Source organism: Lagenorhynchus albirostris, chromosome 7, assembly GCF_949774975.1.
Source record: "Lagenorhynchus albirostris chromosome 7, mLagAlb1.1, whole genome shotgun sequence".
Lineage (NCBI taxonomy): Eukaryota > Metazoa > Chordata > Mammalia > Artiodactyla > Delphinidae > Lagenorhynchus > Lagenorhynchus albirostris.
Genome location: NC_083101.1, coordinates 20460989 through 20466407, shown reverse-complemented (window position 1 = coordinate 20466407; position 5419 = coordinate 20460989).

Genomic DNA, 5419 nt, shown 5'->3' with positions numbered 1-5419 from the left:
CATCTCGCAGTTCCCATGCAGCGACCAAGGGAGGACTGCTCTCCCTCGCCCTCCATGCCCAGCCCAGCAAGGTGAGTGGACACCAGGGCAGACGCTTGGTGGTGGTCAGTAGTTACCTCAAGGCTGCTGAGGCTGCTAAGAGTGGTTGAGGACCCCTGAAAAATTAGAAGATCAGCTAAAAGTCTGTTGGTTGCAGGCCATGCTGTTTCCCGGACCAACTCTCGCATTGGCCCTGGGTGACCCCTGACCGCAGTGTTTTCCGGAGCTGCTGAGCTGTACCAGCTGCCTGGCAGCAGCAGCCCCTGGAGGCGGGTGCCTCCCTCCAGATGGGAGGTCCGCCATCCTCCTGGCCTGGGCTCCTCACAGAAGCCCCCCAGCCAGCACAGAATCCCCACCTTCCTCTGTCTTAGCCGGGACCCCTCCCACCTGCCAAGACTTGGGTTTGTCTTGATACCCACCCCTCTCGCCTCCTCTGCAGCTTCTCGGAGACCCACGGCAACCTGGAGTCCCGGAGAAATAATAACGATAAAGCCAACGAGATTTTCAGTACATGTCATAGAGCACTGAGTACCAGGAGCTGCGCTAAATGCTTTGCATCCGCTGTTCCTTTCAATCCTCACAGTAAGCCTGAGAGCCAGCTAACTGTGCAGACTCCTCGCAGGAAACGCAGGGCCCAATCCAAGGATTTATTCGGTGGGTCTCAACCTTGTGTGCACATTGGAAGCATCAGGGAGGCATCAAAACTCTGGTGCTCGAGTCCTACCTGCAGGGGGTGTGATTTAATTGGTCTGGGGTGTTGACCTGGGCTTTGGAATTTTTTAAAGATCCCAGAAGAATCTAATGTACAGACCAGTATGGGAACCAACAGTTTTTGTGAGGAGAGTTTAGTGAAGGGACTTTTTTTTTCAAAGAGCTTTACTGAGGTGTGGTAAACACACACTAAACCCCACATATTTAAAATATATACTTTGATAAGTTTGTTTCTTTTTTCTACCATCAACCATTTCTAAGCGAACAGTTCAGTAATGCTAAGTATATTCACATCGTTGTGCAATGAACCTCCAGAAATTTTTCATCTTGCAAAAATGAAATTCTGGGCCCGTTAAGCAACTTCTCTCCATTTCCCACCCCCTCTTCCCCTGGCAGCCATCACTCTGCTTTCTGTCTCTGTGACTTTACCTGTTCTAGGCACCCCATGTAAGCGGAATCATACGGGATTTGTCTTCTTGTGACTGGTTTATTTCACTTACCATGATGTCTTCAAGGTCCATCCATGTAAGCGGAATCATACGGGATTTGTCTTCTTGTGACTGGTTTATTTCACTTACCATGATGTCTTCAAGGTCCATCCATGCGTGTCCGAATTTCCTTCCTCTTAAGACTGAATAAGATTCCATTGTATGTATACACCACATTTTGCCTATTTGTTCATCTACGAATGGACGCTTGGGATGCTTCCACGTTTTGGCTACCGTGAATAATGCTGCTATGAACATGGGTGTACAAATATTTCTCTGAGAAATTGCTTTCAATTCTTTGGGATATATACCCAGAGGTGGGATTGCTGGATCATACGGTAATTCTATTTTGAATTTTTTGAGGAACTACCGTACTGTTTTCCATAGTGGCTGTACCGTTTTACATCCCCATTTAATAGTGCACAAAGTTGCCAAATTCTCCACATCCTCACCAGCACTTGTTATTTTCTGTTTTTGTTTTTGTTTTTTTTTTGCGGTACGCGGGCCTCTCACTGTTGCGGCCTCTCCCGTTGCGGAGCACAGGCTCCGGACGCGCAGGCTCAGCGGCCATGGCTCACGGGCCCAGCCGCTCCGCGGCATGTGGGATCTTCCCGGACCGGGGCACGAACCCGTGTCCCCTGCATCGGCAGGCGGACTCTCAACCACTGCGCCACCAGGGAAGCCCGGTTATTCTGTTCTTGATGGGGGTGGGAGCAGGAAGGGAACTGTCATCGGCTAAAGACACCAGCTCGGCCGAGCTCGGCCCCACCTGGGGTCGTAACCTGGGCTTGTTCTGGGGCCACCAAATCCCAGAGCTGAAAGAGACCCTCCAGGCTCTCTGGAGGAAACTCCTTTGTCTAGAAGAAGAAGCTGAGGCCCTGTCCTCATGGCTGGGCCTGGAGCCCAGCCTTCCTGACTGTGGTCCCTGGGCTCCTCCAGGGTAGCTGAGCCCACTCTGCTCATCAGAGCTGCTCTTTACGGCTCCCTCACCTCCTGGGGACCCACAGGTGGAAAGATGCTGGATTGTGGGTCATTCTCATCCATGCGTTACAGCAGGCTCCCCTGGGCTGCTATTTCCAGCACTCAGCGGGTTCAGGATGTTCTACCAAACTCCAGACCAAGAAAGAAATTGGGCTGGTGGGTGAGACCGGTGCCCGGTCCTGCAGGAAGAGAGTCTGTTTTCAAACACTTGGGTGGCCGCCGTGGCCTCTGTGTGGCCCAGTAGGGCAGGGTGGCCACTTTCCTCTTCTTCCAGCCCCCAGCCCTGGGCTCCTGTGTGTGGGGGGAACTCCCTTGTGCACCTGCAGCCCAGGGGCCTCCTGAGACTTGAGCTGGAAGAGTCACAGGGTCTTGGACTCTCCCAACAGGAAGGGCTCCTGGCAACACCCAGGTCTGGTCTCTCGCTGTAGAGATGGGAGGACTGAAGTCCAGAGAAGTTGAGGAACTTGCCCGGGGTTATCCTGAGATGCATGAAGTTGCTGGATGCCAGCGCTGCTGGTGGTTGGCACGCTCCGAGCCCTTTCTTCACCCCCCCCCCCCCCCCCCCCCCCCGCTTCCCTGGAGCTCTGCTCAGCAACCACCCGCTACTTGCATTTTTGCAAAGTGATGTCATCTGCAGATAATGGTTTTTCCGTTTCTGGTGGAGCAGGAGTTCCAGATATTGCGCTTTGGGGGAGGGGCTCAGAAGAGCTGATTGTCTACCCCTCAGGCATGGGGGCTGCTGGGTAGACCCCCTCAATCCTCCCGTAGCCACGTCTAAGCTGCCGAAGGCAGACCCGTGGTCTCAGGCCTCCTGGTCTCCCAAGTCCTGAATGACCAAAACTGTGAGAGCCCCAGAGAGGGGCCTCCCTACCTCTTCCTTGTACAGATGGGAGTCTGAGGCCCAGAGAGGGCAGGGCCTTGCCCAAGCTCACACAGCATTTTGAGGCAAACCTGGACTCACACCCAGACTTCTAACATCCTGAGCCACTTGCGCGTAGTTCAAGGTCTCCCAACCTCAGCACTATTGACATTTTGGGCAAGGGGTGAGGGGCAGTTGTCCTATGTGTTGTGGGATGTTTAGCAGCGTCTCTGGCCTCCACCCACTAGATGCCAGTTACCCTCGTCCCCCAAGCTGTGACAACCAAAAACGCGGCCAGCTATTGCCAAATGTCCCTTCCCACCCCCAGGAGAGCAAAATTGTCCTCTTTTGAAAACCACTGTCATAACTGTGGTACCTGGCAGCAGGCTTTTATTCCACCACCCTCCATTTTTAGATTTTTTGGGGGGGGGTGGTGGTGTAAGAGGAGACGCTGGGGAAAATTCCTTTTGTCCCCAGGAAGAAAGTAACCCTCCACCTCCGGAGTCCTTTAGCCACCACTGTTGACAGGAGAGGGTTCTTGAATCCGAAGCCCAAAAGGCGCTTTGTCTAAGGACCCGACTCCATGCGAGACACCTTCAGGATGTTAAGGCAGCACTGGAGGGGGCTGCGAGGGGCTGGCCAGGGTCCAGGACCTCCTCCTGGCTGGGAACACTGCTTCCTCTGATCACTTTTCTTGGAGCAAAACTGCCGATTTATTTTCTTGGGGAAATAAAAATAAATGCTGGCTTTTGTAATCCCATCCCCAATCCCATCTGGAAAAATCGGTCTCATGGAGCTTGGCTGCACGAACTCTGAGGGCTGTGTCTGGCAGAACCTGGAGTCACGATGGCCGCTTGAACATCGGAACAGGCACAGCTGACATTTCCTTTCCTGTTACAAGTTTCCTTGGAATGTTAGCAGCCCCGGGAGGCAGTCCGTGGGTAGGCGGAATCTGGTGGAAAGGAGCCCTGGACAGGCCAGAGGCCAGCTCAGCTTCTGACTTGCTGTGTGACTTCAAGTCTTAGTTCTTTTCCTCTCTGGGCCTTGACTTCCCCATCTGTGAATTGGGACGAGGAGTGTTTCTCAGCGTGTGATCCATGGACCACATGTATCAGAATCACTTAGGGAATGTGTTTAAGATTCCTCCCCCAGATGTCCTAAAGTTTTATGAGCTTCCAATTGATCTCAATGTGCTTACTTTTGGGGATCCACTTTGGGACCCACTGCCCCAAAGACCCAAAGGATTTTCCCTCCGAGTCTTAAATTTGAACACATGACAGTTTTGCACGGTCTCCTTTTCCCCCTTATAACCACGTACGAGGGTCTCGCCTGAGGCAAGAGGGTAAAATTATGTAGTGGTTCGGCACTGGACATCGCTCCTGAAAATCATCTGCTTTCAAGCTCTTGGCAAGGTCCCTGAGGTCCTCCATCCAACTGAAGTCACTGTTAAGGCACTTTATTCCTACAATGATGAAACTCTAGCTGCTAGTTATAGAGTTTGGTTTCAAAATTGTTCCATTTATTATTTTCATTGGATTGGCTTGTAAACCCTTATATAGTCATACATCAATTATAACTGCATTATTCCATAAGAATGCATTTTCCAGACGTGGTTTATTCCTTCTGTGAAAAACTAAAAAAAAATGTTTTTTCTTCCTTTTTATATTAAATGGAAGTCTTTCATAATGTGTTACCTATTTATACCATCTTAAATGGAGTCAGGGAACAAAAATTTGGTTTTTTTTTTTGCTTTTAAAATTTCATTTATTTAGTATCAAGGGACATATGTCCACATTAACAATTTCTGACCATACAATGAAAGTACTAATATTAGCTAGTGTTGACCATTGTTCCAAGAGCTTTACATTCACCACAATGTAAAGCTTCACAATAATCCTCCAAAGAAGGCAGTGTTGGTATTGTTCTCATTTTGCAGATGAGGAAACAGAGGCTCAGACTGAAAAAACATGGGCAAGGTCAAACAACTAGGATGGGGGGAAGTCAGGATTTGAACCTGGGTAATCCAGCTCCAGTGTGTTAACCATTGAGGGAACATAATTTTACTCTTTCTTGATGCCCAAGGGCTGTCACTGTAAGCTTCAACTATCGTATGCACGATGCTTGTATAGACTCCTAAATTGTGCAGTTGCTTGGCCGGGCCACAAAAAGTCACCCAAGATGCTAAATCTCTGTGTTTGTTTTTAAATTTTTTCTTTTGCTTTTATGTTTATGTTTTAAAACATTTCTTCTTCACAGCATGGTCATGATGATGCCCTCTAGTGGAAAACCAATAACCCATGTGTGTTAAAATTGTTTGTATTGTTAGAGTTGATAAGCAACA